This window comes from Thamnophis sirtalis, unplaced genomic scaffold, assembly GCF_051295495.1.
Source record: "Thamnophis sirtalis isolate CommonGarterSnake01/CBP01778 unplaced genomic scaffold, rThaSir2_p1.2 scaffold_3, whole genome shotgun sequence".
Lineage (NCBI taxonomy): Eukaryota > Metazoa > Chordata > Lepidosauria > Squamata > Natricidae > Thamnophis > Thamnophis sirtalis.
In genome coordinates, this window is record NW_028261383.1 from 67,358,188 (window position 1) to 67,372,856 (window position 14,669).

Genomic DNA, 14,669 nt, shown 5'->3' on the forward strand with positions numbered 1-14,669 from the left:
TTGTACCCAATTCATGTTCTTTCAGCACCCGTTCATTCATGACCTTCTCCCTTGTTCTACTGCATGTACTTCCAAAACAGCCATTCAATTTATTTTTATGCTCCTATTGACACATCCAGGCTCATTTCCATATAAGAAAGTGATTAGAAGCATTGTCTTATTCTTGTTTCTTTTGACAAATATTCATTCCAAAGACTCTGCCTTTGAGAGTGATGGATGGTTCAGAAATGTGAAAACTAAAACAAATTCTCACAACAAATGACATCCATCCTCACTAACTGACCAGCGTGTAGAGCAATCGTTCCCAACCTTCTCTATATCCCACACTCCTAAGAAATGCTTAATGTTTGCACCCCTACAAAAATAATTGTGGCTCGTGACTGGTCACTAAGGGACACAACTCATTTTGTCACATCCCCTGAAATTCTATCTGCCCCCCTTTGGTGATTGCAGGTACCCCAAGTTGGGATTCCCTGTTCTAGAGCATCTTGTGCAGCTTAAAATGCCTCCAACTATTTTCTCACATTGGGTAAACATTTTATCAAGACACCAATTTATCAACGTGCCCCAGGTTTTCACCATGTATACATAATTTGCAGACATCATCCCATTCCCTGTCAAATGCAATTACCTTGCCACTTGATACATTAATTTTCAGATCCATTCTCCTCTTTCTGTTGTACAAACTGTCTAACATGCTGCAAATTAGGCTTGCAGCCAGCATATGACATCATCTCCATAACAAAAGTAAAGTCATGTCCATGTCTCCAGCCAACACACCTCAAATATTCCCTAATGATATAAATACTTTAAATAACCAAGTTCGATAATGAATAAAACCTCCTCTTATTTCCTGCAGTGTTGAACCATTTCTTAAGCATTCCATTTGTTCTTACTCATGATTGATTTCTATTATATGTCACCCTTACAGCGTTCAGCAACCAACCTTCAAATCCTGATTCGCAGGAAAAATATTCCATAATTCAGACCAATTCACTTGATGTTACATTGCCTTACAAATGTGCAGTAATGTTTCTTTCTCACACGCATACAGGCATTCAATTCCAGTCTGTATACTCCCTGCTTGGCATAAAGCCACACTACACATTCAAAATATTTCTTATTGTCACCTCTTGTGTCCTTACAGGCTCATTTTTGCCAAAAATCTTACCCGGCACAGCAAACAAACTCCCTCTTGATAGTTTGTCATTGCAGCCCAATTTGACACAGACACTCCTAACCAGTCCCCTCCTGGGCAGTGTTCTCAATCATTGTGGGTTTGCAACTTATCCCTTCTCACTGACCTTGGCATCCCTGCCCGTGGCATCCTCCATCATCTGGCAAGGGTCCCACTTATGTCCCTTTATCTCACTATAGGAAGTAGAAGGTTTCTTCAATGCCCCATGGTTCTCACTCTTCAGCAATCCAATCTTCTTTCCTCTGGGGATTCACTCACTCTGGTTCCCTCAGAGTTTGCTGCAGAAATCATATCCAGAAAGCACACACAGAGATAACTGATTCAGCAGGATTCATTAACTTCTTTATATACATAACAACACATGAAGTAACATATATAATGCCAGTAGTGGATTCTCCAACATGGTAGTAGTTACAGGCAAAACACAGGCAGCGGGGAGATTGGTTTCAGTTCAGATTTCAGAGCTTAATACAGATAAAGAGAACCTCCTCTATACAGGGCAGCTAAGCTAAACCTAAGCCACGCCCAGGCTCCTAGCTGTCTGGCATGGCTCTCAGTCAGAAAATAGTTTTTATTGGATGACCCAGTTGCTATGCCTATACATTGGCTGACCTTGTTACTTTTTCCTATTCCAGCCAGTTCCCAATGGCTGACCTGTTGCTATGTCCTATTCCAGTTCATGAATATTCTGACAGGCTCCAGTACTGCTTCTGGACAATCTCAATCCAGGTTCATCCCAGTAGCACTTTTGCTTTCTGTTCTTCCCTGATGCTGCTGTCTACACAAGCTATTCAGCTGATGCCAGACCTCTGATTTTCCCATCTCCTGACCTAACCAAATCCAAAATATTCAAAAGCAAAGGGCTGGGCTCAAAAGTGGTATTCAGATGGTTCTCTCTGGTTCAGGCGAACTGGTAACAGCGGCTGCAGGAGGCCCCACCCACCTGCCCCGACATAATGCACAAGCAGAAGGCAGTGCACATGTGCAGATGAGGCATCTGAGAGCGAAGCTAGCGCACAAACACACTCACATTTGTGAACCAGTAGGGAACATAAGTATCTCCCATCTCTGGCTGGGCAATAGTCTCCTGATTTGTTTGCAGACTTGTTTGTCATCCCTTAGATGTTAATGGCAGCCACCACATTCTTCTGCTAATACAGCCCCACTATGTAAAAATATAAATTTATCAGCTGCAACTTTATATTGAGTCTGGCACCAAGTCCAGCACATAATGTAGCAGTACATATATATATATATATATATATATATATATATATATATGTATGTATGTATGTATGTATGTATGTATGTATGTATGTATGTATGTATGTATGTATGTATGTATGTATGTATGTATATAAACCATGTATTTGAAACAACTTCAAGTAATCCTAACCTTTATTGAGACCCCAATTTCTATTAGTAAACAAGATAGTGAGTTCTGGCCCATTTTACAATCTTTCCTGCCTCAGTTGTTAAGTGAATCACTGTAATTGTTAAATTAGTAATGCTTATTAAGTGAATCTGGCATCCAAATTAACTTTGCTTTTCAGAAAGTCACAAAAGGTGATCACATGACCCCAGGAACACTGCAGTCGTCATAAATACATGGCAGTTCCCAAGTGTTTGAATGTTGATCATATAACCACAGAGATGCTGCAATGGTTATGAGTGGGGGAAAATGGTCATGAACAATTTTTTCATTACTGTTGTAATTTCGAAGAGGCATAAATGAATGGTTGCCAATCGAAAACCACCTATAGAGCTTTTTCTTAGCAAATGCTTACTGGTCACCGTTCTCATTTGTTATTTGGTTTTCCAATGTGGAGCTAGTCATTCTCTCATGTGTTCTCTCATCCCATAGCAATAGCAATAGCAGTTAGACTTATATACCGCTTCATAGGGCTGTCAGCCCTCTCTAAGCGGTTTACAGAGTCAGCATATTGCCCCCACAGTCTGGGTCCTCATTTTACCCACCTCGGAAAGATGGAAGGCTGAGTCAACCCTGAGCCGGTGAGTTTTGAACCGCCAAACTGCAGCTAACAGTCAGCTGAAGTGGCTGCAGTACTGCACTCTAACCACTGTGCCACCTCGGCTCTTCCATCCCCATCCATCCATTCATATCATATCACTTAGCTGTTTTTGCTGCTGATTCATGTTCTACCATAATTGAAGATGTTGTTTCACATTTTTTTCCCAAAGCTTATCCTCTATTCTTTTGTTGTTAACATTCACTGAAGCATAACGCATAACTATCACCAATGTGTGGCTTCCTGGTTTAATATGCACATACAACAATCTTCATTAAGCTTATACCTTCATTTCTCTGCCTGAACTCATTAACTTTCCAAGAACAGACTTCTTTCGTATAACTCTATTACATCTATTCTTTTTCTCTTAATTTCACAGAAAACAGATCTATTTTTCTTTCCTTTATTTCATTTGTTAATTCACAGACTTGGCTATTTATTTGTTTATATTCCAAGTCACACTCTTCCTTTCATATCCTATTTTTTTCCAAGATATTTGAAGAATCACTGTAATATTCTAGAATGTGATTATCAAAAAAAACCAAAGATGTTCTTCAGTTACCATATATATATAGATAGATATAGAAGAGTTATCTTTTGTAAATACCTAATATACATATTTATATTATAAAAAGGGTTTAAATCAATTAATTGACAATATACATTATTAAATAATTAATCAACCTAGAAAAACTGCAAAAATAATATTAGATGTCATATTGTGTATACACAATATACTGTTTACTTTATGCTGCTCATTGATTTTCATAAATAACATAGAGATACTATTTTGATCAGTATAGGTAGATTTTTGTAGAATTATTATTTTTTCTTACATACACAGAATTTTTGTATCTATTATTTTGCATCCATGAAGGAAAAATGTCAGTAATCTATTATTTCGTTCCTCGTTAGGTTTCAGGTTATAACAAATTCTAACTTCTGAACAAAAGAAAAAAAACATTTTTTTTCTTTTGAAGAAAAAAACAGAAAAACAAGACTAAAAAAATCTATATCATGTAAGTGTGCAAATATCATAGTCCTGGGGTATTCATTGTACATTTCTTTGTCTTCTGTGGACTTCATCAGTTGACAAAATCTTGTCATTTTATATTCAGATCTATTTCCTGAAGTTAGTCTTTCACAATAACCAACTGGCCAGTACTGATAAATGATTTTGACATATATGTTCCACTTCCTTGGGCTAGTCTATTTAATCTCTAAATAGTTTTCTGATTGGTTAGTTCAGGGACAGATAACCCTTTCCCCACTTCTCTTTATTCTTTTAATTAAAATAAACTCAATTTGACACTGGCATGTTGCGAAGTAAAATTCTGCCTTCGAACATGGTTTTTTTTCTCCCTTACAAAATTTCTCCTGAACCCCATATATGACTCATAGAATCCTTAGAAAATGTTGGTGGTTATTGTGTGCAACCTAGTGCTTTAAACCTCCCAGAAAAGGAAAACTAAAACAAAAACTGCTGGAATGGTAGAGATTAGAGCCAGTGCTGTAGAGTTTTTGTCCTGGTGAACGGACATTTTGTCACAGCGAATGGATATTTTACAACCCACAAGGCGAGCATGTTTGTGAGGTTGCATTGTTCCTAATGCTGGGAACGATTTAGGGCAAAAGAAGAATGGGATGAGAGAGAATGAGGTGGCTGGATGGACTCACTGAAGCAGTAGGCGTGAGCTTAAATGGACTCTGGAGGATGGTGGAGGACAGGAAGACCTGGTGGAACATGGTCCATGGGGTTACAATGGGTCGGACATAACTTTGCAACCAATAACAACAACAATTGTTCCAAAAAAGAATCTTGCACTTTTCTCACATGCAAGACTGCATCGGTGTTAAACTGTTGTCTGTTTCTTGAGGAAATAAACTCAAGGAACTTTCCATTTTACTTACATTCAGATTAATGTGAAGGAAATTATTTTTGGAAGAGTACCTTAGAATCCATATAGCTATAGGATAGCCTGGGGCAAAATTTCTCAACTTTGGCAACTTTAAAATGTATGGACCAACTTCCAAACTTCCCCAGCATTGGAAGCTTAATGTTAGATAAGAGCTTATCATAATTGTGTTCTGAGGCATTCTAAATAAGCCAGGTGGGGGAGAGCACTGGAGCTGGGCAAGACTAGTGAGGCTGATATTTGGGGAAGAAATGGAGGCCTTTCTTTCCACGAAATAAGGAAAAGAAAAGAAAAGGAGTTATTCATCCCATCTGCCCTTCAGATTCTTAACTACTGTTCTTGTTGGAAGTTCTAGTTAGCACATCTGTGGAAAAACCCAATTAAGCACAGTAGGATTTATTTTTCAAAGAAGATACACAGACATCTTGGTACAATAAGTCTCATCAATCTCTTCCACAAACACTTTTCACAAGCTGGACATATTCCTGCTAAACTTCCTATCGTGTAATCATTTTTTCCCCCGGGGGAAGAGATTGTTTGTTTGTTTTTCTTTCTAAGACCCAGAATTATTTGCATTTTTTTTCAGGCTAGTTCTCTTAGCTTAGAATTTTCTGTGCCAGGAAATTGTGCCTGGAATTTTGTGTTTTACATATCTTAGTTATATTGCTTTATTAGCTTTTTACTTTTAGGAGAAATAGGTGATATACATAAAATAATCTTCCAGCTTTTGAAGTTTCAGTCAATTTGCTTGGAAGAGGTGAATTTACTAGATTAGTATATGAAAAGTCCAAATAGCATCTATCAAGGAAGGAAGCAGCTTGTGTGACCTCCCCATGTAAATGAGCTAACACCTCCTGCTGGTTGTCAAAAGAAGTAGCATGGCATATCTCAAAAGAAAAGAGAAAAAAACCCAGAATAGCTCGGCTCAGAACATATGTGAAAGGTGTTTCAATGAAAATAAAATGAACAGCTTAGTAACACGTGGAGAAATTAACAGTACAATTCATTTGTTGGGGATCAAGCTGCAAACAGATCCCAATTTCTTAAAGTCTTGGGAACAAGGCCAGTACTTTAATTCCTTTTTTTTCTGTATTTGTCTTTCACTCCCCTTCCCTTACTATTGTAAGCCGCCCTGAGTCCCCTCAGGGAAAAGGGCGGCCTATAAATGTTAAATAAAATCTAAAAAAAAAAATCTAAAAAAATCCTTTCACTCAATGATTTCTCTCTAAGCAGGGACTACTTGACAAATCAGAGCAAGCATAGATGTCTCCACACCAGACAGGGATACCGCATCAGACCAATGCCTAACTAATGATATATGGCATCGTCATTGCACATAATGGCAGCATCTGCCTGATGATATATTCATGCAAACGCCATGGCCATTTTGATGTCAGCATGACTTGTTATAGATGCAAGGGACAGGAAGCCACTCTCAAGTTAAGAAGCTGCACTCTTCTAGAATTGTGCTTCAAAAGTATTTTTGCTCTATGCGGAACCAACTCTTTTCTTTTGCCCAGAAAATAAATCACTAGTTTGCTTTTTTCCTGAACCAATTTGAGGTCTGGTTGTTTCAATTATGCTTTCCTAAAATACATCTTCCTGGAAAATTCTGAAAAGAATTTATCACCCAAGAGGCCTCACCCAGGAGGCATCTACTTTTTAAGTTCCTTGTGTTAAGATTAGTTCTCAGTGGACATAATAGATAGAATAAAACTATGCAAAAAAAAAAATCCCAGCATTTCTGTCAGGCTGGGGTTAATCTGTCATGCTTGGAGGGTCACTAGTTTATAAACAAGTTCTGGTAATTCCACATTCTGTACTGAAACAAACAGGCACAAATTAGGTATTCATATCTATCACAGAGCTCAGTGTTCAACGTTCACTGATTGCATTGTTTTATTGTATATCTTTTTATAGTTTACATAGCACTGTGGGTACAAGAAATTGGACTGCAAATGAAATAAAGCCTCATCGTTTATGCTTCAGTATTTTTGTATTATATTTTCAATTTGTGTCATTTCAACTTCCATCCATATTTATCCCCAAAGGGATGACAGAGCAACCAAGAGTGTATTTCTTGAACTTGGCAACCAAGGAGAAGCTGGATTTCAGAATTTGGCAGATAGAACAGTAGGCCACATCCCTGGCATTTGGACCATAATTTGTCAGATACCTGCTTTAAAGTCTGACTGACAAGCCAGGAGCTTACCTGAAATTACATGCTTCAAAAATAGCTGTCTGGCAGATAACAAGGAGAAACTTGGAAGCTGTTGCTATAATTTGGTCTTCTTGAAAGAGTGCAATCAACTTGGAATAGGAATGGTAAAATATAAACAGGCACTAGGATGGGTTGAAGAGTTACCTATGAATCATTGGCTCTTTAGTCCACTTTAGAAGACAGCAGGACCCTTTCACGGGGCTAGAAAGCTTCAATTAGAGATTTCTGCACCTTCCTGGAGCACATCACTGCCCCCCATGTTTTTGATTTCCAGGTGCCTTGTAGAAGAATGGAACTGCTTTCCATCCAAATCCTAGAAATACTTCTGTTTCTTGTCTTTGCTTACTCCAGAGAAATTACCTTATTTCTCTCTTTTCAGATACATATCCAGGTGGAGTGGCTTGAAAGGAGAATTCTAAGAAATACTTTGCATTTGCTGAATATAAAGAAAAAGGCAATTAAGAAGGACACTTGGGGGAACATATGGCACAGGGGAAAAGAGCAGGAAGAAATAAAATAATTGGCATAAATGGTTATTGTGTTTAATTTTCTGACAGTTATGCAAATTCTTTTCCAATACACGTGATATATATTAACATATCAGCCAAATTAGTAATTTCTGTAGGAAAAAATGATATTTTAATCAAATTACTGTAGTTAATCATGTATATGAATAATATGGGAAAGGGAAAGGCAATGCACTCACATAGTATTATCTGTAGCTATGTCTGTATGCCAAACAAAATACTCGAAAATATCTATAAATATGCAAAATAGTGGCTTTTATGAAAAACTGAAGGCATCGTTCTTAATCCTTCATTTTGTTTACTGGGAGAATGGGTATTCATAAGCACTTCTATCTCTATTTTTTACTGCTGGATCCAGCTTGGTGACTTCTTTGGAATCTGTCACAAATAAGATTTATCTGGAAATCTGCTGTGGCTCAGTCTTTCTTTTAATATACAGGTAGAGCTTCATTCACAAACCAAGATATTAAGACCAGTGGAATAAATTCAAAGTACAAATTTAAGGTACCAGATAGCAATAGCAATAGCAATAGCAGTAGACTTATATACCGCTTCATAGGCCTTTCAGGCCTCTCTAAGCGGTTTACAGAGAGTCAGCATATTGCCCCCAACAATCTGGGTCCTCATTTTACCCACCTCGGAAGGATGGAAGGCTGAGTCAACCCTGAGCCGGTGAGATTTGAACCGCTGACCTGCTGATCTAGCAGTAGCCTGCAGTGCTGCATTTAACCACTGCGCCACCTTGGCTCTTAATACCATTTATACCAATTATATTTATTTATCATTTAATTTATAAACTCCCAACAGATTCCAAGCAATTCTTGCCCATTAAAAAAAAGTGAGAACAATAAAAATAAACAGATCGTGCATAGCCAGAAGGCAAACTCTGTATATATAAAAAACACAATCTTTCCATAGGGGTTCAATCCCAACCCTGCCCCAGGATCTTAGAGAACAACATCATCAAGTGGGGGCAAAATATAGGTAAAAGGCATTATGAACAATGTGGTAGTGTATAGTGTATGTTTTACTTTTATTCATTTATAATATTTGCACACTGCCCCCAATCCAAACAGACTTTGGGCAAGGTATACCACAGTCAAAACGAGCAACATTTAACAAGAGAATCAAATAATAAAAAATTGTCCCTAACAGATCAACACAACATAGGCACTCTTCAGAACAAAGTGCCCACTGACCTCACACTGCTTTCTAGTTTTTGAAATTCAAGTAGAGTAGAGGCGATCTGTACCTCCAGAGGGAACATGGTGCTTAAAATGAGGACTGCCACTGAGAAGGGTTGTTCCAGTGTCATGACCCCAGGAATCTCACAAAGAATGTACAGCTACAACCAGCTCTCTTAATAACTGGACCAGATGGGCAGATTTGATTTGGGAAGGCAATCTCTCTTTCCCTCTCCCACCTCCCTCTCTTTCACTTGTGTGTGAAAACCGGTTACTGCAATAAATGGTTCGAGTAAGCTTTAATACTGAAATGAAGTAACATTGATAGATTACAGTACCCAGTAATATACCAAATTCCAATTTGTACAAGTTTTATTCTCCCCCCCTCCCTCCCTCTGTGCCTCTGTCTCTGTCTCTCTGTCTCTGTCTCTGTCTCTGTCTCTGTCTCTGTCTCTCTCTCTCTCTCTCTCTCTCTCTCTCTCTCTCTCTCTCTCTCTCTCTCTCTCTCTCTTTCTCTCTCTCTCTTGGTGGGTGGGTGGGTGTCTTTCATTTCTCTGCAACACATAAAAATTGAGTTACAACATAAATTTTGAACTGAATGTATAAGTTGGCCATTGGCCATGCTAGCTGGGCATGATGGGAATTGGAGTCCAACAACAGCTCTAGATCCAGGTTAAAACTGCAATAAATATTGTATTCACATAAATGTGCATGATGTATTCATTTTCTAACTTAAAATCATAAAGATATTAATTGAACTTTGAAATGGCTGCAGTCAGTTGGTTTAAGCAACTGCACAAAGGGTAAAAGTAAAAATGAGTAAAAGTGAAAATATTACTTGACAGCTTCAAAACTTGTCAAATTTGGTATTAATATTTTGATGTGAACATGTTGTCCTAGTACTCTTTGTTTGGTGTTTGATGCGCTGCAATAGGAAAAGGGGCACAGCCATAGAGAACATACAGGAAGTTGGCCATGCCAGGAAGGAATGGCTGCAGAGCGTGGATAGGAAATCGGATACGCTGGGAAGGTCACTGACATAGGAAAAGTGGCAGACAGGAAATCCTTCCTGGATCAAACAAAGGGTCACATGGTAAGTCACATGGTTGTTTGGCATCCATCATTTTTAGTACTCATCACACCTCCTGGATCCAATTAACTATAAGTATGAAGATAGCACTATATTTATTTATTTTCTATTTATTATATTGCTGCTGTTTTTTTCCACCATATGCCACTCACAATCACTAGGAGCTGAGTGTTCTGTAAATTGTATGCATATATGAATGAATAAATAAATGCATGGATCTATTCTTGGACTACTCTGTATCCCTCATTTGGAAAGACAGCTGTTACCCCACACATTGCTGAGTTCTGACCATCTCTACCATGTCATTTTTAATGCTGATTCCTAAATTACCACACTCCTCTTTCTGTACTGTTTTCTCTCTCGTGTCTCTTTACCTCCACTGATATTTTCTCACATTCATTTTCCTTATCTTTTGATTGCAAAAACAAAAAGGCATATTTAATTTCAGTCAATAAGTATCCCACCCCATAAAAAGATCAACCCATCAAAAGGAAGCTAAGGTAAAGGAAGAAGCAGCTTAGAAAGACAAAAAAGGCACATAAAGGACACAGATTAGGAAATAAATCCAAAAAAGTTGCCAGTCTGCTTAAATAGCAGAATCAGATGGCAAGAACAATAAAAAAACAGCAGCAAGAAATATATTTTGTCCCATTAAAAAAGAAATACAAAATCTGCAAGTCCAACTAAAATGTACAACAAGGAAATCCACCAAGTTTGAATGCAATTGCTGAAGAATGTTTTTACTATTTTATTTACAGAATGCTTGTATTTATACAGCACATATCCTGAGGCCATCAAATAGTATGTCAATTCCTCTCCAGGGTCAAAGTAAGAATCTAAACAGAAAAGGCCCCCAGATATCAGTTGTACACCCCACCTCCCCCGCACTGCTGAAGGTTTTGCAGCTCTGTTTTCTGTTGTTTTAGGCTAGACCTGGAGGGGATTCATCAAAAGAATTCCCTTTCTACTGCTTGCATTACGAGGAAGTCATAGAACAACAAATCTAGCAATTCCTACCCTTTTCTTATATCCACCTAGCTCACCACTTGTCAGTTCTCCCCAAAATATTGAGAATAGCTTCCCATCCTTAACAAGGCTTGGGGAGAAAATGCCTCAAAATCAAATGGCATCTACTCCAATAGTGTATTCAATCCTTTGTATGTATTAGACTACTACCATAGTAAAAGAAGAAGGAAAAAAGAACAAGCTAATTTTTACCAACTACTATCCAGTATGGCCAGTTACCTGATGGTTGAGGATATCCAAAGTAACAGTTCATCCCATCTGGAGGATAGCAGGTTGGCAGAGTCTAAATCATAAGTTTCCCATTCCACAGCCGCCTTCTTTAATCACTTTTTTTCTTTCTTTTGCTCCACTCTCCGGTTCAAATTTTCCAGTATTGGTAATATTGTTACAGGAAGTCTTCTTGAAAGCTAATTGCAGCAGGGGAGGCTCCATAGATTACAGGACTATCTCTTCTGCAGTAATCTTGCATGGATCATAAAACACTTAAAACCTAATGGGGGAAAGTCGTCTTTTAAAAAATGACCTTGCAACTAAGGAACCAAGCCAACATACATTTTTAAAAGTTTGGATAGTTTTGGGTATGCTGGTGTGACTTTAGTGTTTAGCTTCCAATCAATAATGACAGTTTTCATAATATAAAATTCCAAAAAAGCTAGAATTCATTCATTCAAATAACGATCCTCAACAGTAATAAGGGCAACACTTTTGGTTTTAAATATGTATAACAAATAAAAGCAGTAATAATTTCTGTGGAGTGGATGTATTTGTGTTTATGTCAAAGGGTTGTTGAGCATAGATATATTTCTGGTGTGTAGACTATTAATCTGCCACGATGACACTAATGTAAGAAATTTCAGTCTGACTGCTATGCATGCTATTTAATGGCATGTTTCATTTTAAGCAATCCAACTGGGATATTCAAAGCATAATATATATGTCTAGGATTATAAAGAGTAATGGTCAACATATATGTATCTTAGATGGACCAATTTATACTGTAATTGGTATTTTTTAAAACCACTTTACAGGAAATAGATATTATACTTCCAAGAACCCTAGATATTTGAATAAATTAGCATTTCCCTTAAACATCTATGATGAAAAAATATTTTTCCATTCCACTTTTCCCTGTATCATATAAGCAAATAGAATGCTTTTTCTAAACTAATTTGGCTTACATTTACCATTAAATTAACCTAGCTAACTGTTGCAGGATGCTTTAGGAAAAATTAAAAATATGAGGGATTTTAAATAATATGAAGGACTCATATATTGAGTTCTTCAATATTCTTATTCAGTATGTTTTCCTTGTTCCTTGTACTAATTTCTTAATCTCCCGCCTCCCTCCTTTTTATTTATTGATTGCTGAAATATTCAATTAACTGGATTATCTGTCACAGTTTGTACAAGAGTTCTCTGTAATCCTAGTTCAGAGGAGGAGGATTGGGACTCCCTTTTAGGTATATGGTTCATGTGGTCAGTTTCAGCAAAAACAAAAAAGTAAACTATCAAGGTATCTATTAAGTATCTATGATACTTAATGCTTCCTCATATGAGTAGCATGCATAGTAGTATGACTAAAAAATAAATGTAGGTAAAGGTTCCCCTTGCACATATGTTCTAGTCATTCCTAACTCTAGGGGGTGGTGCTCATTTCCATTTCAAAGCCGAAGAGTCAGTGCTGTCCGAAGACATCTCTGTGGTCATGTGGCCGGCATGACTAAATGCCAAAGGCACACGGAACACTTTTACCTTCCCACCAAGGGTGGTCCCTATTTTTCTACTTGCATGCTTTCGAACTGCTAGCTTGGCAGAAGCTGGGATAAGTAACAGGAGCTCATCCCATTATGCGGCACTAGGGATTTGAACCGCCGAACTACCAACTTTTCGATTGACAAGCTCAGCCTCTTAGCCACTGAGCTACTGCGTCCCTAGTAGTATGACTAGCATGCTTTATTGGCTGGAGTGTAAGACATCAGCAACCTATATTAAAATTTAATATTAATATAAACATATTTGCAATATATAAGACTGAAATTAGTGTGGCATTGTGGTTTGGGTGTTGAATTAAGACTGTGAATTAAGACCTCTAAGTTCATAATCAGCCAGTTCATTAGATGATCTGGAGCAAATCATCAGCTCACAAACTACTTGGAAAAAGGAGAATTAGTGTTATAGCAAGAAATAAGTGGTTTCTGGAATTATTTCTGACTCCTCTGCACATTGGTGACACTGGAGGGATCTTCATGTTTCTGCTTTTGTAATGAAGTAAGTTATCACATCTATATGAGAATGCACATATTCTTGCCAGGAACTAATCAGGACAGGTGCATGTGTGCTTGGGTGTGAGTAGGCAAGAGAGAGAGACTAATCAGGTGAGTATATATGTGTTTACACTCTGTGGGTGAGTACTTCTGCTCTTCCTGTGTTATATCTCTGTACTATATGTGAAAGTGTGTTCTTGGAAGCACTGCAGGCAGGAATGGTGCATATGTTGTCTTGAGATCCTGACGGAAAGATGGAATAATTTTTTAATTATTATAATATAAAGGATCCTGATCTTAAAGAAATGTTGATAATATTGTTTGCTGATGAATGTAAACAGAATTTCCAAGAAGACCTAAGTGTTTTTTTTCTTGGTTATAACTCAGTAAGTCTACTGTTCTAGAAAAGCTCTTTGGAAAGATAGTTTCAAATCAACATTCTCATGTCCACCAGTAATCACCTTGCACAAAATCCCTGTTGCACATGAACATTAACTCTGGTCCCAATATAAAGCATACACACAAGAACTAATAGACTAGCTACTGTATGTGTTTTGGTGTCAGCCCCACGAGGGAGACCAAACCAGGAACTTCAACCCATAAGAAGGCTAACACTGCTTTTATTGAGAATGACTACAATAAAAAAAATCTTGCTAAGACCGATTGTCTTGTACCTATCACAGTTTTTATGCTCCAGTGAATCAGAGAAGAGTCTGCCTAAAGCACTTCTGAATATTATCTCCCTCCTCAGAACTTAAAAAATGTTTCATATGCATTTGCCTTGAAAATATACCATCCTTGCATATTACTTTCAAGGTCATCTTCCTTACTCTAGACATCGGCTTTCTTCAAGATGGGTACATCATGTGTACATCCTGAAATTGAGGTAGATCAAAAGCTTCCACTCCATCTATCATGGCCACAGATCCTATATTTTTCTTGTTTGCAGGATTGGCATACTTCTTCCTTCGTTTCATTTTTTTAGCAGAGATGTGTTACAAAACATCAGAAAATAAAACTCTCCTTTCTTCAATTATAATTGCAACTACTTTTCCCCCTACAGTAGTCACTCTCTGCCACTTTTAGTTAATCTTGTCTCTTCTCTGTGAGGAGGAAATTCTTTTGCTCATTTTGATATGTGCACAGTATGGTTAATAAAGTTGCCTGTCTAATGCATCTTGCCCCTTAATTCATCTATCCCTCCATCAGGCTT